The following is a 24,058-nucleotide window of genomic DNA, read 5'->3' on the forward strand; positions in this document are numbered from 1 at the left end:
ATCTGCCTGCCTGCTCTCTGTTGCCAAGGCGTGGTCTGCTAGAACTTCCAGGATGTTGAGCATCGTGGGCTGGATTGCAAGACAGGGCAGGCACAAGACTGGGGACAGAGAACGGTGGCTGTGTGGGGGGGGGGGGGCGCAGAAAGAAGCAGTTCGTTTTCAGTGCAAAGCAGGGAACAAAGTCACCCCAGGATACCAGGGACACAATGGTGGTGGTCAGGCAGCCACTGTGTAAAAAGGGCCGGAATGGCTGTGGCTCAGGCAGGTGGACATCAAAGGAAAGCAATAACAGACCCCAGGTAACACACCTCTTTTTTGTAACAATTTAAGCAGGTGGAGGTGGATCAGGGTTTAGATAGTTTGAAGGCACATTCCTGGCTTCAGCAAGCTTAAAACATAGCCTAGCTCAGGAAGCCATTTTGAATTCTGGCTTCTCTTGGATCATTACCACATGGCTGACCATGGGTAGAGAAAGAATAAGTGACTGTATTGTATGATTTCAAATATGTGGGGAGGAAGTACAGACTTGTAGCTGGGAGTGTACTTTCTGGAAGAAGAATGGCAGGATTTAAAACCTGGAACTACCACTTACTAGCTCTCTGTCTTTGGATAAATTAAACTCTTTGGGCCTCAATTTCCTCTCTTATAAAATGGTAGTAAGAATAGTACTGTCAAGGGGCGCCTGGGTGGCGCAGTCGGTTAAGCGTCCGACTTCAGCCAGGTCACGATCTCGTGGTCCGTGAGTTCGAGCCCCGCATCAGGCTCTGGGCTGATGGCTCGGAGCCTGGAGCCTGTTTCCGATTCTGTGTCTCCCTCTCTCTGCCTCTCCCCCGTTCATGCTCTGTCTCTCTCTCTGTCCCAAAAATAAATAAGTGTTGAAAAAAAAAATTAAAAAAAAAAAAAAAAGAATAGTACTGTCAAATGCTTCTCCTCAAAGTACTACCAAAGAGCTTGTGAACAAAGCAAAGGTGAGTTTATAGCTTACTAAGGTAAGGGAGATCTCTACCTTCATAGAATGTTAACTGAATCTAATAAGGAAAGAGCAGTAGTGAGGTATTTATGAGTTTGGAGCTCAATTAGGACTGGGAAAGAGATTGATAGACACAGCAAGGCAAGAATTTCTGAAGGAGCCTTTGAGAATTGATGAGACCAGTGGAATACTTTCAGGTCAATAACAAAAGTTATTTGCAACTTCATCTTTTTGGGCAAGAGTTTCTTAAAACTTTATTATTGAAAGCAGTAGAATAGTAACTGTCATGTTAATATAAAAAGTAAGCTGTGTTGATGTCCAAGCACATCTCAGAGATTTTGCAGGTTTCATTCCACACCACCACAATAAAGTGAATATTGCAATAAAGTGAGACAAATACGTTTTTTAGTTTCCCGGTGCTTATAAAAGTTATGTTTACACTACAGTATATTAACTGTACAATAGCATTTATGTACAAAAAATACTGTACATATCTTAATTAAAATACTTTATTACTAAAAAATACTAAACATCATCTTAACTTTCAGTGAGCTGTAATCTTTTTGTTGGTGGAAGGTCTTAACTCCATGTTGATGGCTGCTGACTGATCAGGATGGTAGTTGCTGAAGGTTGGGGTGGCTGTGGCAGTTTCTTAAAATAAGACAACAATGAAGTTTACCACACTGATCAACTCTTCCTCTCATGAATAATCTCTCTGTAGCACATGATGCTGTTTGATAGCATTTTACCCACAGTAGAACTTCTCTCAACATTGGAGTCAATCCTCTCAAACCCTACCATTGCTTTATAAGTTTATGTAATATTCTAAATCTGTTGTCATTTCAACAATCTTCACATCATCTTCACCAGGAGTAGCTTTCATCTCAATAAACCACTGTCTTTGCTCATCCATACGAAGTAACTCCTCATCTATTCAGTTATCACGAGATTGCAGTAATTCTGTCACATCTTCAGGCTCCACTTCTCATTCTAGTTCTCTTGCTATTTCCACCACATCTGCAATAACTTCCTCCAATGAAGTCTTGAACCCCTCACAGTCATCCATGAAGGTCAGAATCAACTTCTTTTGAACTTTTGTTAATGTTGATATTTGGACCTCTTTTCATGAATCACAAATGTTCTTAATGGCATCTAGAATGGTGAAACCTTTCCAGAAGGTTTTCCATTGACTTTGCCCAGATCCATCAGGGGAATCATTACCTATGGCAGCTATAGCCATATGAAATGTATTTTTTAAATAATAAGACTTGAAATAATACTCAAAATGACTCCTCGATCCATGGGCTGAAGAATGGATGTTGTGTTAGCAGGCATGCAATGTTAATCTCATTGTGCATCTCCATTAGAGCTCTTGGGTGCATTGTCAGTGAATAGTAATAGTTTCAAAGAAATCTCTTTTTCTGATCATTAGGTCTCAAAAGGGGGCTTAAAGTATTCATTAAGCCATGTTGGAAACAGGTGTGCGGTCATCCAGGCTTTGCTGTTCCATTAATAGATCATAAGTGGAGTAGATTTAACATAATTCTTAAAGGCCAAACTTTTGACAGGCCAATGAAGGCTTGTCCTTTGAAGCTTTGAAGCCAGGCATTGACTTCTCCTCTTCGGCTATCAAAGTCCTAGATGGCATCTTCTTCCAATATAAGGCTGTTCATCTACATTAACAACTTGTTGTTTATTCTAGCTACCTTCATTAACTCTCTTAGCTAGATTTTTTGACTAACTAGCTGCAGCTTCTACATCAGCACTTGTGGTTTCACCTTGCACTTTATTTTACAGAGACAGTTTTCTTTCTTAAACCTTGTGAACCAACCTCTGCTAGCTTCAAACTTTTCTTCTGTGGCTTTTTGACTCTTTTATCCTTGACAGAATTGAAGAGAGTTAGGGCCTTGCTCTGGATTAGGCTTTGATTTAAGAGAATGCTATGGCTGTTTTGATCTTCTATCCACCTTCTCCATATTTGCAATAAGGCTATTTTGCTTATCAGTTGTGTATTCACTGGAGTAGCACTTTTAATTTCCTTGAAGAACTTTTCTTTTGCATTCACATCTTGACTGGTTCAAGAGACCTAGCTTTCAGCCTATTGGCTTTCTTTTTTTTTTTTTTTTAATTTTTTTTTAACGTTTATTTTTGGGACAGAGAGAGACAGAGCATGAATGGGGGAGGGGCAGAGAGAGAGGGAGACACAGAATCGGAAACAGGCTCCAGGCTCTGAGCCATCAGCCCAGAGCCCGACGCGGGGCTCGAACTCACGGACCGCGAGATCATGACCTGGCTGAAGTCGGACGCTTAACCGACTGCGCCACCCAGGCGCCCCCAGCCTATTGGCTTTCAACATGCCTTGCTCACTAAGCTTAATCATTCCCAGCTTTTGATTTAAAGTGAGGGATGTGTGACTCTTCCTTTCTCGAACACTCAGAGGCCATTGTAGGCTATTAGTCTACCTAATTACATTGTTGTTGTATCTCAGGGAATAAGGATATCTGAGGAGAGGGAGAGAAACTGGGGAATGGATGGTGGGTGGAACAGTCAGAACGCACCAACATTTATTGGTTAAGTTCACTATCTTATGAGGGTTTCTGGTGGCCCAAACAATTATAATAGTGACATCAGAGATCACTGATCATAGATCACCCGTAACAAATATAATAATAATGAAAAAGTTTGAAATATTGTAAAAATTACCAAAATGTGACACAGAGACACAAAGTGAGAAAATATTGTTGGAAAAATGGTGCCAGTAGACTTGCTCTATCTATGGTTGCCACAAACCTTCAACTAGTGAAAAATACACTATCTGCAAAGCTCAAGAAAGTGAAGCTCAATAAAAGGAGGTATCCCTGTATATGGGAACTCTCTACTTGCCACTCAAATTTTCTGAAAACCTAAAACTCCAAAAAATTAAAGTCTATTAATTAATGAGAAAAAGTAAATTGGTGGAAGAGGAGATTGCTACATGGTAGATACATTCCTGGGGGAAATGAATCATCCAACACAAATCAGGCTAAAACATGCTTTTGATTCTTCATTTACTTTGCATAAAGGGGCATTGTTTATTTTGCAAGGGAATAAGAGAACAAAATGAGAGCAATAGAATGTCTCACACCCATTGCCAAAATAAGCTTTCTCATTAGGTTAACAATCATGAACATTCAATCAATCTACTCAGAGAAGTAAATCTCAGCCTTATAGGAGAAATTCCAAATCTCCCTCAGTTGATTCCGTAAATAAAGGCTGTATCTTAGTGATTCTCATTAAAGGATTCACCACATCAATAAACATACATGAAGGTGTTTAACAAAGTGCTTTATTGTTAGTATCTCGTTGATCAGCAATCACTCGTTTAACTTCGTCAGAACACACAGTTTTTGCTCAGGCAAAGAACAAGCTTCTTAACTCCCTCTCTGTGGTGGAAGTTTGGTAATCTAGGAGAATTCAAACTTGCTCTCCACAACCCGACCCCAATCTCCTCTGGCCCTGGGGCCACTCACAGACTTCTCCCTCATGACACTCACCACCTTTTCTGCCTTGAATCGTGGATATAAACTCAGTCTATGTAAAACATGCTTTTCTTCTCTGTAACTCAGCTTACTTTCTAAACTTGAGCTTTGTTCCACAGAGCTGGTGGAAAAACAGCCTCACACCTTTCTGGGGTTCCAGGAGCCTCCCAGTGCCAAGATGTTGCATGGTGGGGCTTGAGGGTGGGGTGGGGCAGGGAAGGTCCTCTGGGCTTGGTCCACACAGTTACTGCCAAGACATGTTATCCCTTTTCCATATGTTCCCTACAGGTCCTCCAGCTTTCTGCTGCTTTTCTGCTGTGAATGGGATATGGGAGTCTCTGCCAGGACTGCCTGTGATCCTGCCTGCCTAGACACAGCCATTTTCTCTGGGATTTTCTTTCCTTAGTAAGTGACTGTTTTGCAAAGACAGGCACAGATCCTTTCTGCTCCTGGAATCCGTGACCTCTCATTTTTGCCCCCTTACTCCCATCTATAAACAAATCTTTCTAGTCTGGGGATGACACAGGCTCTCTTTCTTTAATCTCCCCCACAGTGCCACACCCTGAGGATTTCCTAAGGGCTTAAGATTTTGGAACAAGGAGCAAAATTACTTTCAAACTGTATCTCTTTTCTTCCTTGCTACATCCGTTCCCCAAGGCAATGAGATCAGAGCCTCCTGGGATGGAAGGAAGAGAAAGGGGCCCTACAGAGGAAAAGGAAGAAATCCACATTTTCAAAATGTTATGTGGCCATATATTTTATTTACCTTACTTCCCCTAGTATATTTTAAGCTATCTGATAGTATGTTCTCTTGTGTCCTCCACAATACCTGTGGAGTGAGAAGGTGTGTCCTCTGACAATCTCTTACTGTTCTTCCTTAAGCCTTGGCCAGTTTTGAGGAAAGCTCTCGAGCAATCCTGTAGGGTCATGATGGTCACATCCCTGCTGCTAAATCGTAAGACTTCCCTTCTCAGTCGATGCCAACTATTACATTTTTGGTTCACCTTTGGAGATATTGGGTATATCTGAACATAGTTCATCAGAATGGATGGAATTTTAAAACTGTTTTTCATCAAGTGGAACAGTTTTGGTCCAAATCATTAAATAGGGTGGGAATAGAAATCATCATATTACTACTACTGTGCTGGGGGTGGGGGTGGAGAAGAGGCAGAAACCTTAATGCATTGAGGCTGCTACACCAAAATGCCACAGTGCTTATTCAAAATTTTCACATCCAAAAACCCTTTAGGCTGAGGCAACAAAGTCTATCTTAAAATGTAAATGTGCTATTTGGTGATGTCTTAGATTACCTTGGTAGTTAACTCAGCAGAGTGCAAACCCTGAAGGAATGAGATACAAGACAGTTAAGTTTTGATGGAAAAAATGGAAAATTGGAAAAGGAAAAGATAATAATCTCCCAAGGGAAATTAGAATTAGAAATTAAGTATAAGAGGTGTCTGTGTGGCTTAGCTGGTTAAGCATTCGACTCTTGGTTTGGCTCACGTCATGATCCTGTTATTTGTGAGATCAAGCCCCACATCGGGCTTTATGCTGATGGTGTGGAGACTGATTGGGATTCTCTCTCTCCTTCTTTCTCTGCCCCTCCCCTGCTTGCATGCTCTTTTTCTCTCTCTCTAAAAATAAATAAAGTTAAAAAAATAAAGTATGAAAGGGCCTCAGAAACCAGTACAAAAGTTCATAATTTTGTCCAGGATACATAGGCCCTATTTCTGTGGAAATGGTATTGTATGAGCCTATCAATTTTCTTTTATTGTGTTTTTTTTTTAAGTTTATTTATTGAGAGAGAGAGAGAGAGAGAGAGAACAAGCAGGGGAGGGACAGAGAGAGGGGGACAGAGGATCTGAAGCAGGCTCTGTGCTGACAGCACAGAGACAGATGTGGGGCTTGAATCCATGAGCCGTGAGATCATGACCTAAGCTGAAGTCAGATGCTCAACTGACTGAGCCACCCAGGTACCCCATATCAACTTTCTTTTATGGGAGTTGTCCAATGAGAGCTTTTTTCATTCTCCACTCGATCCAGTAGGGGTATCTTCCCCAGTGTTACAGCTGGCTGGGCTGGAGTCCCAGGGCCCCTGGTGGCTGGCTCACCACTGGAAGGTGCCATGCTGATGAAGAAGGGAGAATAAGCTCTTCGCTTCGGCTGTCCACTCTTCTACCAGTTCTCTCCTGCTTCCACCAGCAGGGACTGAAGGTGTTCTCTATCACCCCCTGCAGCCCTAAATCTTGTCAAGGCCATTAACCCGTTCATTCTAAACTTTTCTATTCCTCTAGCATTTTCTCTCTAAAGAGGGGTCCATACTGCCACAGTTGGATCACAACAAGATATTTTGGTAGCCAGCCTTCTGTTGTGTGCTGAAAATGGAGAACTGGGTACTTGGAATGATCACCTTCCCCTCTCCAATTCCCATTTAAGTAGCTCTGGGGTGATCCCTGATCCCAAATGAGCTGCAGAGCAGCCAAGAAGATCTTGCCGGGACATCTCACAACGGGGTGAGCTTGTATACTTTGCACCTCTTAAAATCAAGGAAGGCAAAGACCTTATTGAAACCCTATCTGAGCTTCTGTCTGATCCTGAAGCTGAGTTCGGTTCTGAAGGTGCATGCAGACTTGGGGGGGGGGGTGTTGCAATTGTACTGTATGAGGTTTGAGTACATGGCCCTTGGGAGTTCAGCTGCAATGCTGGGGCTGGATGCTGGGCAATCTACCAAGGGAGAGCAGGTCCAGGATCATTCATTCCTGCACCCCAGTTTCCAGCCTTGTGTCTGCCACCTCACAGCCACTCAGTCAGTGCTTACTGTGCTGAAACAAAACTGCATTTAGTCCACATTTGTGGAACCGGGTTCTACCTTACCAAGCTTTTTAACATCCCCAAATAACGTTCAGGCTCTGAAAAGACAGATTAATTTTAATTGACTCAAGGTTCAAATTCCTGTCTCTCCGTTTCTAATTGCTCTCCACTCCCCGCCCCCCACACCTCCACCAAGCATTAAAGAGCGCATGGTACAAAGGAGCAGAAAGTGAAAGGAAAGGCCCCTTCTTATTGCCAGACCAGACACTCATGTGCTTTTTTGGAATAAGTATTTTGCATCAGGACTGGACAACATAGCAGATTCCTTATGAGAGAAGATGAAAGGAACAACAGTTGTCAAGGACAGGAATGCCAAAGGTTTTCTCTTCTCTTCAGCCAGCAGCTCAGCTCCTCGAAGGAAAACAACCCATCTGTCTGGGATTTGTGTTAGAAGTGACCCGGCTTTGGCTTTTCCCTCAGACAGTGTAAGGCAAGTTCCTTATTATCCTTATTTAGACTCAGCTAAATCCATACACAGAACCTCTTAAGTTGCTGCTCCTGTTTTGGAACTTTCTGGGCTTTGAAGATGGTCTATGATTTATTTATTAATTACAGCATCTCAAATTCTTGGTAAAGTTTTCACTCAGTAACCCTCACAGCTCCCAATTGTTGGTGCAAATGAAATGACTTAGTTGAAATAGAAGTGAAGTATATAAACCTGTAAGAGATTCCAAATAGTTACTGTTTGACCTCACGGTATATATGTGGTAGCCCTGTTTTCTGAACCCCAAACAGGACACATTCAGACCATGAGAAAGATTTGAAATCAAGACTGCCATGGGAGCGAGTGATATAGTCACGTTATTTATTGTGTATATTATTTAGATAACTAAGTTATTTCTCTAACCTGGTCTTGCTTATGTAGATATAATTACTTGTATTCAGTAACTTCACAGTTTGAAGTAGTGAAAACAGCTGTGAATAAGGGGAAGCAGGGAAGAGAGAAAATGGTTCAGATGTTCTGAATGAGTGTTTCAGAGATACAGGTGTTTACTGAACTAAAATTAGTTACGTGTAGCTTATTATATCATTCTATCATGCATATCATACATTATATTAAATATATGTTATATATCTTTTTGGTTGGAAATCCCATTAGTAAATAACACCACTTGTGTAGTGATGGCTCAGTGAATACTATTTGGCTGATCAGCTGAATTCCATTCACTTTAACTTTACAGGCAAGAGTGCTTTGCTGCTAGGTCTTTAGCTTAGTAATTTCCCTCATTTTGCCTTTGCAAAAAGTCATTGTTTGAGGTTTCTATTGCTATGTAACAAATTACCCCAAAACTCAGTGGCTTAAAATAAGTATTTATCATCTCAGCTTCTGGGAGTCTGGAATCGGGGTACAGCTTAGGTGGGTGATTTAGCTCCTGGTGATTTAGCTGTTGGCCAGAGACTTCCCTCATTCCTTTGGTAGGTGGGCCTCTCCAGAGGGCAGCTCACAACATAGCAGCAGCCTCCCTCAGAGTGAGTAAGAGAGTGAGCAAAAGAGAGCAAGACAGTCATAGTCTTTTTGTAACCTAATCTTCAAAGTGACATCCCATCACTTTTGTGATAGGGTCCTGTCCACAGTCAAGGGAAGGGGTTTCCACAACAGCATGAACATCCGGTGACAGGGATCATTGGAGCCATCTTAGATGCTGCCTAAAACAGCTAAAGAAAAAGAAGTGACCATTTTACGTGTTATCAAAATTCATGTGACCTAGATATGACACAAAATACACAAGCAATGAAAGAAAAGGTGGGTGAATTTGACTTATCAAAACTGAAGACTTTTATGCATTAAGAAAGTGAAAACACGGGGCACCTGGGTGGCTCAGTTGGTTGCGTGTCTGACTTTGGCTTAGGTCATGATCTCATGGTTTGTGGGTTAGAGCCCCGCATTGGGCTCTGTGCTGACAGCTCAGAGCCTGAAGCCTGCTTCAGATTCTGTGTCTCCCTCTCTCTCTGCCCCTCCCCCACTCATGCTCTGTCTTTCTTTCTCTCTCAAAGATAAATAAACATTTAAAAAAAATTTTTTTAAAAGAAAGTGAAAAGACAACTCACAGAATGGGAGAAAAAAATTACAAACCATATATATGATAGGGTGTAGAATCCAGAATATGTAGAGTTCTTACAACTCAACAATAGAAAGACAAATAACCTCATATAAAAATATGCAAAGGATTTAAATAGTCATTTCTTTTTTTAAATAGACATTTGTAAAGAAGGTGTACACCTGGCCAATAAGTCCATTAAAAGGTGCTTGACAGCATTAATCATTAGGAAAAGGCAAATCAAAACCGCAATGAATACCACTCCATTCATATTATATTTACAAAAAATGGAAAATAGCAAGTTTTGTCAAGGCTCTGGAAAAACTGGAATCCTTATACACTGCTAGTGTAAAATGGTGTAGCCACTGCGGTGGTTCCTCAAAAAAGTTAAATATAGAACTACCACACGGCACAGCAAAGCTACTCCTGGGTATATACCCAAGAAAAATGAAGCTATACACTTGCAAAAATACTTGTATGTGAATGTCCATAGCCATATTATTCATAATAGCCAAAAAGTAGAAGTAATGCAACTGTCCCTCACCTGATGAATGCAAAAACAAAATGTATTTTACCCGTACAATGGAAAATTATTCAGCCATAAAAAGGGGTGAAGTCCCAGTATGTGCTACAACATGGATGAACTTTGAAAACATTATGATGAGTGAAAAAAGCCTAACAAAAAAGCTACATATTATATGATTCCATTTAGATGAAACATCTAGTATAAGTAAATCCATAAAAACAGAAAATTCATATTTTCCAGGAGAAACACTGAAGGAAGGGGGAATAGGCACTGAATAGATACTGAGGCTCTTTTTGAAGTAATGGGAATGTTCTGAAATTATATAGTGGTGCTGGTTGCTCAACTCTTTATATATGAAGACCCACTGAATTGTATGCCTTTAAAGTGGTGAATTTTATAGGTAAATTATATCTCATTGGTTTGTATATGTCTATATATCATTGGTTTTCAACTTCGGCAGCATATTAAAGCCAGGTGGGAGATTTGAAACATCCAGATGCTCAGGTCACACCCCAGAATCTCTGGGGTAGGATCCAGGCCTCGGAGCTTTTCAAAAATCCAAACATAATTCCAGTGTGCAGCCAGGGTGGAGAACCAGCAGCCTAGAGGATCATGACTCCTTAGCAAGTTGCCTTCACTCAAAAAGTGACCGTTTGCCCTCTCTATCTTCCTTCCAGTAACGGGAATCGGCAAAGAAAGCTGCCTGCCCTTAAGGACAGGTCTTCTTCCAAATCAAGATGGTTCCTTAATCTCTCCTCTAATTCACTGCTATTTTCCTTTCTGTGGGTGACTCGGAATGTTCAGTACTTTAAAGAGGGCATACTTTAGGCTTAACATATTTTTTTCTCTCTCTGGGTTAGGTTACTGTGATTCAACTGTGGGCAGACAATCATTTTTCCACTTTGGAACAAAAGTTGGATTCTGTCCAAATGGGTTGGCACTTTTGCCCTGAAAAACCTGGATTTTATAGTTTGTGAAGTTCTGAGCAAAAAATTCAGATGCAAGGAGCTAGAAATGTGAGGCCTTTTACACTGGGCCTATGCTCTATTTTTTGTGTTTATTCTCTGACTGTAACACTCAGGTTTATTTAACCGGCTTTAATCTTGGCCTTCCGGAGTCCCAGCCTTTGGTATTGTAAATCCTCCACTGCTAGTGGATCACCAAGTTCCTCTGGCACCACAATCACTCTGTTTGGCAAACCTATCTGGGCTTGTGTCCCAAATCACAGTGGTCCTGATTAAATTCACCAACCAAAGCATTGGTATTTTTTTTTCATTCACCCCGAAAAGCTATAGGCAATTTGTAAAAAAGATACAAATTGGTGAAGAAATAAAAATTAGAAGAATTAAAAGAACTATTGAAAAAAAAGATCAGCAACAGCTACTTTAGGCTATAAAGGCCAAGTCTGTGCTGTTCTAGCTGGTAACCTACTCTTGGGGGGAGGGGGGGCGGGTGATGCCAGTAAACACACAGGACCATCAGCCTTGGCACCATTCACGACAATAGCAATGACAGGCAACTCTAGAAAGGAGACTAAGCAGGGACTGACTACTTCAGGAAGCTTCCAGTAAGTAAGAACACAAAAAATTGCAGAGGCCAGGGGCGCCTGGGTGGCGCAGTCGGTTAAGCGTCCGACTTCAGCCAGGTCACGATCTCGCGGTCCGTGAGTTCGAGCCCCGCGTCGGGCTCTGGGCTGATGGCTCAGAGCCTGGAGCCTGTTTCCGATTCTGTGTCTCCCTCTCTCTCTGCCCCTCCCCCGTTCATGCTCTGTCTCTCTCTGTCCCAGAAATAAATAAACGTTGAAAAAAAAAATTAAAAAAAAAAAATTGCAGAGGCCTGTGGAGTGCAGGAAGGGTAGACAAGAATGGGTAGGGAAGTGGAAAGTGCAGATGTGTGGATCTGCTCCTTGAGAGCCATGGAAACCATCTATCTTTCTGGAATTAAATAAAGTAGAATGCACAAGTCTTAAAAAAAAAATAGCTGAGTGATTTACATATATAAAAATCTGTGAAACCACAGGCAAAATCAATATTTAGAATGTTTCCCTCTTCCCAGAGAAATTCTCTCATAACCCTTCCAGGCCAATAGCCCCCTTCCCTCACTCAGAAGTAGCCCTGTTCTTATTTATATTACCGTAGATTAGTTTTGTCTGTTCTTGAACTTTATACGAATGGGATTATACAGCATTTATTGGTTTGTGTATGGCTTCTTTTGCATAGGGTAATGTTTTGGGGAGCTATGTGTATTGTTATATGTATCTGTAGTTTGTTCTTATGATATTGCTGTGTAGTAGTTCATGATATAAATATGCCATAATGTTTATCCATTGTCCTGTTAATGGACATTGAGTTGTTTTCGTTTGGGGGCTATTATATATAAAGCTGCTACGAACATTGGTATACATGCCTTTTTGTGGACAAAACATTCCCTTTTCTTGGGATGTGTCTAGGAGTAGAATTGCTGGGAGATAGGTCACTTATATGTTTAACTTTAGCAGACACTGCCAGATGGTTTTTCTGAAGTGGTTGTATCATTTTTCACTCTTACCAACAGTGAGAATTCCAGTGGTCATTTTTGAGATGAAAAAGCAGTCAGCAACTACCTAACCTGAGCCAAACTCCTTGCGGCATGAAATTTGTGAAGATCTGTAAGATAGGGGACCAGCAATGCTTTGCAGCTGAGGGATGAAAGAAAACGAATAAAAACAGAGGCCAGAGAGGGTGCCTGTAACTGTCCCACCCCAACCACCGCCAGCAGGAAGGAAATCCAGTAGCTGGTTTTGGGTCTTTTCCTAGCATGGACATTAGCTAGTTAAGGGATTTGATGGAATGGGAGATGCTAGATTTTTTTTCCAATTAACATAGTGAAAAACAATAATACAAGAAAGAAAAAGCAGAGTAGGTAGCAATGTTTCTCCTGCTTCTCTGAGCAGGAGAGCTGGTTTAAAAATACAGAATTTACACTTTTATTTTTTATTTATTTTTTTTTTTTCAGAATTTACACTTTTAAAGAGATACTCTAGTTGATATCATTGGTATTTCAAAAGCCACTAAGAAATACTGTTTAGAGGTTCAGCAATGCCAGCACATATGTGTGCCTGGAATAACAGCAGGAATATTCCCTTCTCACTTGACTTTACATTAGGGCACCTTGTCGACACTGTCCGTTTGATCTTTAATGTTTTGAGTGTCCTTTTCAACACATAAGGGGCACCTGGGTAGCTCAGTCAGTTAAGGTTATGCATCTGACTCTTCATTTCTGCTCAGGTCATGATCCCAGAGTCATGGGATGGAGCCCAAGTTGGGCTCTATGCTGAGCATGGAGCCTGCTTAAGATTCTCACTCTTTTCCTCTGCCTCTCCCCTGCTCACACTCTTTAAATACATACATACATACATACATACATACATACATACATACATACATACATAAATTTTTTAAAAATTGAAGAAAAGCTTCCACCATTCACTTTATCCCAGGGTGGGGATAGGGGGTGTCTTCTTCCCAGTAATGCAGTTTCAAAAGTTGACAGGCAGCTTTTTCTCTCCCTCTGTTGCTGCCAAGGAGGACGATCACCTCAGGTAACTCCATCCCCTTTTAAAGAGATTTACCATTAAGTTTCAATGTTGAGCTAGGAGGAGATACAAAAAATTACCAAGATAACATTACAAAGTTAAAGCAATTTTGGCACATAGTGGCCCCTTGATAACAAGTCGAAAGAATTATATTAATTTCATTTAAAAATGTACTAAGTGCCAATTACGTGACAGACGCTATTCTAGGCCAAGGAATACCCATATATAGTGCATACAAAGTCCATGCAAAAAGTAGGAGACAAACACCCCTCTACCCCAGCTAGCTGAAACCTGCACAAAGCTATCTTCCTCTTCCCACCTCACGTTGACCTTCTGCCCCCAAGGCCCCTGGAGGCCCTTCTCCAGCCCTCTTCAGCCACCTGACTCGCTGCCACTAACTCCTCCCTGTGGATCACAGCCCACTTCATCCCACCTCTTTCCCCTCATCTCTCCCCATCCCCCTCCGCTTCATCCCACCTCTTGAGCCAAACAAAAAAATCAAGATGGCAAAGGCTTCTATTTTCAAGAAGATTTCATTCTAATGGGGAATTGTATTTGTCGGGGGTGGGGGGTAAGTGCTGTAACAAAAGCACACACACACTCATGAGCACCTAATTCTTAGTGGCTTTAGCACAGTAATAAACCATACTCTTCAGCATTTCATCTCAGTCTGATTCAGGTTGGAAAGAGGACAGGTATTCCACTCCAGGCAGCTATTCCTTGTCCCACATTCCTCTGTGCCCACAGAGCCCTCTCCCTTCAGCCAGCAGGTGGGAAGGAAAGAACTAGGAGATCACATGGCTAATTTTTATGGCCAAGCCTGCAAGTGGCTCACACCACTTTACCCACATTGCCTCCACCAGACTGAGTCAGTGACCACACCCAACTGCAAAGGAGGTTGGGAAATGTAGCTGGGTGCAAAAGAAAGGAAACAGAGTTTGGTGTACCTATCATAGCTGCTACTGCAGGGGTGAAAAATAAACAGGAAGTATAATCGGTGTGGTAAGTGCTGTACTATGAGGAGGTAAGCAGTACTTGATAATACACAGGAAATACACCTAACCTAGCCTGGGTTTGGGTGGGCCAAGAGAGAATATGCTGAAGGAATTGAGGCCTAAGGTGGGGCAAAAAATAGAAAATCAATTTCCCTTTAGAATATGGTAACTTTTCTGCTAATGAGGTACCTCCTTGCATGAATGATTTGTTTAAATCCAAAAACAGTTGTTTTTTTTCAAAGTAACCATTAGAAAATAATAAGCCCTTTCCTGGGTTGCTCTTATTCTCTGCTTTAAGAAGAAATGGCCCAATGTGGCATTCGCTATTGGCTTACTGCCCAAGAGTCATTCGTTCCGTCTTCCTTGATAAGAAAATGACACTTTTCTTGAGCCATCAAGTGACAATGTATGCTGCAAAAATGGACTCCAGGAGATGGACTGTAATTAGTCTAAGGCAACCATGGTAATCCAGTTCACCTTTCATTCATTCAACAAATATTTAATAAGCTCCTGCTATGTGTCATTCTGTTCTAGTGCTGTTTTCACCAATTATAGGCATGGGGTTCATGGAGCATGTGGCCCAATTCTAGATAATGAGGGGAAAGGGGGCTTCTGGGAAAAGGCTTTCCTCTCTGATAAAGTAAAATGAGAGTTGTCTAAGGAGAAAACCAGGGCTTTTCCTTATTCCGTTTGGATGATATTATGTGGGACGTGATGCCTGGAACTAGATCAGTGTCTTGGGACCATGAGGTGATGGAGAAAAGATCCAAGAGAGGATAACCTAGAGCTCTAGCCAACTTCAGCTATTGAATTAAGCAAACCTGGAATCACCTGCCTTTTTAATACGAGACAATAGAAAGCCTGATAAACCACTTTCAACTGGATATTCAGTCACCTATAGCCAGAAGCATTTAAAGAAATACACATGATTTTGTTGGCATTGTTTTGGATTAGAATAGGAAAATGTTTTTTTAAGTTTATTTATTTATTTTTAGAGAGAGAGAGAACATGTGCACATGCAAATGGGGGAGGGGCAGAGAGAGAGGGGGAAAGAGAATCCCAAGTAGGCTCCTTGCTGTCAGCACAAAGCCCAACATGGGGCTCCATCCCATGAACTGTGAGATCATGACTTAAGCCGAAATCAAGAAGAGTCGGTCGCTTAACCGACTGAGCCACCCAGGTGCCCCGGAAAATATTTAATGAATGGATGAAGAATCTGATATTTTTCATTTTCTTCTCAACTGTGTTGTTCAATCATAGAGGAGTTTCTATCCCAGATCTCTTTCTGAATAAAAACCATCTTCCATAATCTTATTGGCTCCTCCTTTGGCCACTGCAGATGCCCCATTGGAAGTAGATGTGTTTGAAAACAAAGCCACTTTTTCTTCTAGGTCCCCTACCTTTGTGCCCTTGAGATGGGGCACATGAGAGGATTTTTTTGGGGGGAAGGGTTGGTTTTTTAAGAGGAAGCTCCTTATTTGCTGATGATGAAATTGATAGGCAGATTTCTTCCTTCCTTCTTCTCTTCCTCTTTCTTTGTGCCTTTTCCTTTCTCTCTCTCTCTCCCCCTTCCTTCCTTCCTTCCTTCCTTCCTTCCTTCCTTCCTTCCTTCCTTTTCTTTCTTCCTTCCTTTTCCCCTTCCCTCTTTCTCTTCCTCTCTCCCTCCCTCCCTCCCTCCCTTTCTCTCTCTCTCTCTCTCTCTCTCTCTCTCTCTCTCTCTCTTTATTTTCTTCTCTCACCATGGAATAAGTTGGGCTGCAAGCAGTGTTCTTTGTGGCCTGTGGGATTTTGGAGGCTCCCTGGATCTTGTTGAAACAGAAACCTGGCAAATTCCATGTTCTAATTCAGAGCTTCCTGGCTGAACTCAATGGAACTCCAGCTAAGGAATTAAGTTGGTAAGTCAGTGATGTTTGAAATGAATAATGGAGATATTTGGGGATAAGCTTTAATTTTAGAATAAGTATGTCACATAGCTTTTTGCTAGAATGATTTGGGATAGTCACAAATATTTAAGATGCCACTTGGCTTTCACTATGTTGATGATGTCAATAAAGGGGCTATCTTTCCCATGCACTGTAAGATTTGAGTGCTAATGCCTGTTTGCTTTGACTATTATGTCGTTGATCCAAAAGATAATCATCCTTTTGAGACTTTCATGTCTGTCCATTTCTTATGTCATTGGCTGTTTTGACTAATAGCTATAATTTGAGGGAAAAATGTATTGTATTGGTTGGGGTACTGGCAGGAAAAAGATGGCAGAAGTTATTGCAGATGATTAATGAAAGGGTTCTACAAAGATGTGAGAGTATCAAGAGAAACCAACAAGGGGCAGTGAAACATTAAGGCTAATAACACTATTTCTAGGGGTCAAATGAGTCAAAGGGAGAGAGACGTTATTGGAAACTGGAGAGATTGATAGCTTTGGAGAGAGCCTCCTGCCAGCAGCTGTGGCCTTTGCTAGAAGAACATAGTCACTGTCAAACTGTGACTCTGGATATATAGGGAAAAAATACCCTGACATTACTCTACTCTTATACTCTGATCTTCCTACTAGTGACTGTCATTGGCTAAACTCAACCAATAGTCCGAGGGAAAGGAGCTTGGCTGAGACAGTCGGTGAATGTCACCCTCCTTGGCCACAGAATAAGGTAGAAAAGGATGGACAGTAGATCTGGAAGAACAAATAGGGCTACCCATTTGTGTGCCTTCATTTTCCTTGTCAATAACTTTAGAAGCAGTTAATATGTAGGCAGGTCCTAGATCCATTCTTTAATAGCTATATGCTTTTATGTTTAGGATATTGCCTAGGCTCTGCAATAAGAGATCCCCAAACACTGCAACTTAACCAAACAAATGTTTATTTCTCTATTAGGCTCCTTCCTGGATAGGAGTCCAGGGCTGATGTGATTGATGATGTTGAGGGCTTTGGTAGATATTAGTTCTGTTGAAAAAATATTCCCAGCCTCCTTTCTCTGGAAATAAGGGAGGATTGTACTTCTCTGCCCCCTTGGGGTTAGATGGTGTCATGCAACTTGCTTTGGTCAGTGAAATGTAAGTATGGGATGTGCCAGAATCATTTACTTGCCCATGTTTTCCCTGTCACTGAAATTTGCATGGAAGCATTATTAATATGAAGGACAGCCATCCTGAAAAACTTCTCAGAGCTGTAGCATATTTGTGGGAGTGAGAAATAAAACACTGCTTTTAAGCCACTGAGATTGTAGGTTGATTGTTAATGCAGCTGTACCAGGTATTTTTGAGTAATATGGAGACTCAGGCTCCTTTTGTTTTGTTGCCTTCCAAACTCTAAGGTGCTGCTGCCACCTACACAATCTGAGACAGCTCATTACCATAGTGACATTCTAGTTCAGGGAAGTGGGAAGAGAACAAGAGGGCACACATATTATTTTTAGAGGCATTAACCGGAAATAGCACACATCACTTCCTTTGGCATACCTAGTGCTTTAGTTATCTGTTGCTGCAAAACCAATGATCCAAAATATTAGCATATTAGAACAACAAATAGTTTTCAGGGGCAGCTTAGCTGGGTGGTTATATTTTAAGGGCTGCTGTTATCTGAAGGCTCGAAAGGGGCTAGTGGATGCACTTCCAAGCTCACTCACATAGTTGTTGGCAGACCTCTGTCCTCACTTGCTGTTGTCAGGAGGCCTTAATTGCTTGCCATATGGGCCTCTCCACAGGGCTGCTTCACATGGCAGCTGGCTTCCCCCAGAGCAAATAATCCCAAAGACAGACACAGAGAGAAGCTGCAGTGTCTTTTAACCTAATCTCGGAAGTGACACATCATCACACAGACCAACACTGGTACAATGTGGGAAGGGACTATGCAAAGGAGTGAATACCAGGAGGCAGAAATTGTTAGAGGCATCTTGGAGGATGGCTAAAAAAACCTAACAGTAAGAGAGGTGAGAAAAGTTCATCTATAGCTGGGCGGCCATCTCCTCAGATGAAACTGGAAGGGGAGAAGGGTAAAGGGGACACACAGAATTCTCCACACTCTCTTCTAGCCACACAAGTATACATGTGCACTTGCCTTCTCATACATGAATATACAGTCTGTATCCTAAAAAAATTCTAGGCTTCTGGATCGTAGTTCCTATGCTCCAGAAGATTCTTATCCTTAGGGTCACTAGCCCCAGAAATTTGCCTTCTTCACTCCCAGACAAGGCCAAATTCCCATGTAAAAAGCTTTTTAAGAAACAAGTGGGGAGAGGGAGCTTCCATCTGGAAGAAAGAATAAGAAAATCCTTCTGCATTGCTAATCTGGAACTCTAAGAATGAGTCATATGAACTATGAGTCATTTTGCCATTATATGTAAGTAGTTGGAGGAGTTACATAAATTGAGATTCAAATCTAATGTTTCTTATGTTTTTCCAAGTTAAGGTGGTAAACTCATAAAAAGACACAATGAAATTTAAAAAATGTTATTTAACATTTGTATATTGTTGAGAGACGGAGACAGACAGAGAATGAGCAAGAGACGGGCAGAGAGTGAGGGAGACACAGAATCTGAAGCAGGCTGCTCCAGGCTCTGAGCTGTCAGCACAGAGCCTGGCGCGGGGCTCAAACCCATGAACTGCGAGATTATGACCTAAGCCCTGAGCCAAAGTCAGATGCTCAACCGACTGAGCCACCCAGGTACCCCGCTACACTGAAATCTTTTTTAAAAATTTTTTTAGTTTATTTATTTATTTTGAGAGAGAGTGGGGGGCAGAGAGAGGGAGAGAGAGAGAATCCCATGCAGGCAGGCTCTGTGCTGTCAGCACAGATCCCGACATGGGGCTTGAACCCACGAACTGTGAGACCATGACCTGAGCTGAAATCAAGAGTTGGATGCTTAACCAACTAAGCCACCCAGGTGCCCTCACACTGAAAATTATATTCATAGGAGCACATCCCCAGTGTGGCAGTACTTAAATATCTGTAAGCATACAAATGATGGTGAAGGAGAAGGGAGAAGGTCTCTAGAAACCAATACTTCTTCATGCCTGTAATTGTTTATGAAGAGCACAACAACATAGCACCAGGCTTCATAAAACCCCAAATCTTATTCTGCTGCCTTGCCAACATAAGCAGTGGCTGATGTCCCAGATCCTTGCCTGACTTATGTCCACTTCACTACCTCTCAGTACTTCCATCATGGGAAAAGAATGTGAAGTTCCAAATTATTTTTCTTATTGCCATTGTTATGACTAGCTACTTTGGCATTGAATTTGGACAGGGACACATTTGGAACAGTTGGTATCAGGTTTTAAAATGACCGTTTAGTGGACAGTGGAATATGTGGAGCAAAATTTCTATGTGGAGATGGCAAGGGTTAAGAGAGAGTAGCAAATTGTCCCCACGAAGGTGACAAACTCCTGTCTAATATACATTTGCACTTAGTTCAAAAAGGTGTGTTCTGATGTCCATAAATTATCTACTTGTCATCTTGTCCTTTAATGTGCAAAACTATTTTTTTTCTCAAGTCCCCATCAATTGAGAATAATCTGGTACTCTGCCCAATTATTTTCAAGGTTTATTGGCCTATATATTCCTGGTTAGTTTTTTACTTTGATTTCCTGTTTCTCCTGGACTCTTGATTATTCTAAAGTAGCTGATATTCCTTCTCCTATACACTCCTCTCTCCCTTTCTTCACTCTGGCATTAGTCAGGATTCTTTTTGCTGCAAATGACAGATATACTGCAAGAAGAGAATTCGTTAGTTCACAGAGCCAGGAAGGCTGGGTAGCCCAGGGGAAGAGTGGGAAACCAGGGCCTCAGGACCTAATCTCCCTCTTGCCTTCTCTTTGAAACTCCCATCTCTGCCTGGTTTCATTCTCTTCCACTACAGAGTGCCCTTCTCATATGGTTGGGTAGATGACTGCTTGCAACCCTAGGCCTCTATCCTCATAACTCTCCATGCAAGAGCATAATAGAGAACTACCCCTCCAGATCCAATTGGGAAAACTCTGGTGAAGGACTTTGGCCCACATGAGGTCAAGAGCCCATACCTTGTTTGGGTCCCGGTGTGCACTGGGGTATGGCATTGTGATTGGCCAACCTGGGTCACATGTCTGATTCTGAGTAGAGTGGGGATTCTGTGGTGCTGTGAGTAATTGGTCTACCAGGACCATATGAAGTAGGAGGAGTTCCCCAAATGTAAAGGGGTTCAAGAAGAAGAGAGCAGATAGAAGCAAATGTTTCTTCAGTCCACTGTGTGCCAAAAACACAGCTCAAGCAGCTCCTTCCTCATCCCCTAAAGGATCACCATTGCAAGGTCGTTTGTGTAATGGAGCTTTCTTGAAGGTTGATGATTTAATCAATCATGCCTACATAGTGAAGCCTCCATAAAATCCCAAAAGTACAGGATTCACAGAGCTTCAGGATTGGTGACCACGTGGAGGTGCTGGGAAGTATAGTGTGCCCAGAATGGTCATGGAAGCTCAGCACCCCTACCTCCTATATCCTCCATATGGCTGTTCCTGAGATATATTCTTTACAACAGACTGGACATCTAGTGAGTAAACTGTTTTCCTGAGTTCTGTGGACTATTCTAGGAAATTAATCACATCCAAGGAGGTGACCCTGGGAACTTCTGATATAAAACATCAAAAACTTGGGGCGCTGAGGTGGCTCAGTCAGTTAACAGACAACTCTTGGTTTCGGCTCAGGTCATGATCTCATGGTTTGTGAGTCTGAACCCCATGTCAGGCTCTGTGCTGTGAGTGAGGAGCCAGCTTGGGATTCTCTCCATCTCTGTCTGTCTGTCTGTCTGTCTGTCTCTCTGCCCCTCCCCTACTGGTGCCCTTTTTCTCTCTCTCTCTCTCAAAACAAACAAACATTTTTTTAAAAATTTTTTTTTCAACGTTTATTTTTTTGGGGACAGAGAGAGACAGAGCATGAACGGGGGAGGGGCAGAGAGAGAGGGAGACACAGAATCGGAAACAGGCTCCAGGCTCTGAGCCATCAGCCCAGAGCCTGACGCGGGGCTCGAACTCACGGAGTGCGAGATCGTGACCTGGCTGAAGTCGGACGCACAACCGACTGCGCCACCCAGGCGCCCCACAAACAAACAATTTTTAAAAAACCACGTTAAAAACATGTCTCCCCTCAATATACCATAATATTGAAGTTAATAAGAGGTTACCTCTGGGTAAAGGAATCATGGGTAAATTTTATGGATTTTGTTGGTTTTATTATATGTTTCTGTTTTTTACTTATCTCTACTTCCACAATTAACAATTAAAATTGGTTCAAGGCAAACAAGGAAAAACAGAGCCTGCTGCCCCTGTGCTCTTTACCAAGAAATGCAAAACTCTTCCCACAAGCTTCCCACCTTCCCAACCCCACCCAAATCTTCATCCTAAGCCTCACTGGCCAGAGGGTATCACATGACCACCACAGCTCCAAGTGAGGTTAGAAAAATGAGTATTTCAATTTTCCAGCCTCTACAGCCTTGCCAGAGAAAGGTGCAAAAGAGAAAGGTGTTTGGAGTATTACTGGTCTAAGCAGCCAACACTGTATGCAATAGCAGAACTGGGACACCAGGTGAAGAAAGAGGGGTTATGCAGTTTTTCTCAGTCTGGGGTGGGTGTTATCACTTTGGTGTGTGGCCCTGGGTGTCCCCATACAGGGGACACATACAGGTCTGGGTTCTCATACAGGTCTGGGTTCTCATTAAGACTTCTCTCAGGCATCAAAATGATCCTTGCCCCATTCTTGTTAGCACTTTATAGGAATAGTAATTATTATTACTATTTACAAAATGCTTTTTTTGAAGCAGAGTATTTCCATCCTTGTATTACAGTTGAAAGAGTAAACTCAGGAAGGTTAGTATTATTAACAAATCTGTATTTAAAAGGGCACTGACTTTCCCTGTCACTGCTGAGCCTCCAAAGCAGAGGCTCTAGTACATTCAAGATTCACCTCTACCTCTTCCCCACCACCAGGGGCAAGGAAGGCATTGCAGCTGGTGGTATAATAGAGGTTGATACTGCTTTACCAGAAGTGCTGAAGACTGGCCTCATCTATGATGGCCTAGCACAGGGAATTCCCAAGCTGCCGAAGCCTTAGACAAGCACCAAGCCCATCTGGTGTGCTTGCATCCGACTGTGATGAGCCAATGTATGTCAAGTTGGTGGAGGCCCTTTGTGCTGAACACCAAATCCACCTAATTAAGGTTGATGACAACACAAAACTAAGGGAATGGGTAGTCCTCTATAAAACTGTTGGAGAGGGAAAACCAGAAAACGGTTGGTTGCAGTTGTGTGGTAGCTCAGGACTACGGCAGACTCTCAAGCCAAGGATACCATTAAGGAGTACTTCAAATGCAAGAAATGAGTAAATAAAAAACTTGCCACTTGTTTAAACAAACTAGTTAATTAGTTAAAAGGACACAGAATTTCATTTTCTCCCAGCATGTGCCATTCAAGGACTCTTGATTCTTGGGCCTGGTGAACACAGGAAGTGATCCTTCTGTCACAAATGGTGCTTCTTGGTGCCAAGGTATACTCTCTGCCCAACTGGTTAACACCTCTTGTCTTGGGTGCATTGTTCTTGAATCATGTCTCTGGTGTGCTAGAAAGACTTCTGACGTGGGTCTTAGACATGGTTTAGTGTCTCTTTCGGGACCTGACATGGGTAAATCACTATGCTCTGCATCTGCTTTGCCCAGAGTCATTTTTTTCCTCTCTGTTAGCCACTGTCTGTAAAAGTAAAGAAAGTTCTCTCTATGCAGGTATTTATTATGTGCACACATCCTTGCCTCATCTCCACCTTCTCCTTTTATTCTTTCCAGAAAGTGATGTCAGCATCCAGCCCTGGTGCTGAGAGATGCTGAGGGCACCACTAATTAGGTTGCAGGGGAACATGCCAGATGAGGCTATTCTTTCAGACCCTGGGTTGCTGTGTGTTGTTTACAGAAGAAATGTCTTAAGGTAAAGGGAGAGGAAGCTTGCCAAGGACGTTTAATGGGATCTTGTAAACATTTGTATATTGAATGACTGTTAGTGTTTCTTATTCTGGGCTCTTCATTTTAAAGATCGAAAAAAATTGTGCCTGCATTGTGGGTAAGAGTTCAGAAGTGTAGACTACTGTCACTCCAGGTTGGGTTGGCCGACCCTGCTAGTGGTCTTTCCAATATCTACCCTCTCCTTCTTTCTAACCAACAGAACCCCGTTTTGTTCAAGGCAGCAATATGCTCAGTTAAAAATGTTCACTTTCCTAGCCTCCCTTGCATTTAGGCATGGCCATGTGACTCAATTCTGGCCAATGAGATGTAGGTGAAAGTTGCTAAGTGGGGGCCTCCAAGAAACCTTTTGTAAAGGGCAGAGACTTAGCTGGCATTTGCCCCTCCCCCTCTTTTTTTTTGTTTGAAATGCAGACTCAACGGCCAACCATCCACCTGGTATCCATGAACACAAAAGCTACATGTTAAAGATGACAAAGTAGGAAGAAAGAATGACCATAGGTCCTTGACAACATCAGGGAGTCACTTACCTGCTGCTGTCCCATATAAAAACAATCATGTAATCAATTAAATAAAAAAGCCTATTTGGTTAA

General features: G+C 42.1%; 1 pseudogene; it reads left to right on the top strand.

Annotated features, from left to right (window-relative positions):
* The first annotated feature begins 246 nt into the window (after positions 1 to 246).
* Positions 247 to 22,837, top strand: LOC124521057 (40S ribosomal protein S12-like; annotated as a pseudogene).
* Positions 22,838 to 24,058: the final 1,221 nt, after the last annotated feature.

Source organism: Lynx rufus, unplaced genomic scaffold (genome assembly GCF_022079265.1).
Source record: "Lynx rufus isolate CCGP_SWC_20201006 ecotype Redwood Valley unplaced genomic scaffold, mLynRuf1.p SCAF_3, whole genome shotgun sequence".
Taxonomy (NCBI): domain Eukaryota; kingdom Metazoa; phylum Chordata; class Mammalia; order Carnivora; family Felidae; genus Lynx; species Lynx rufus.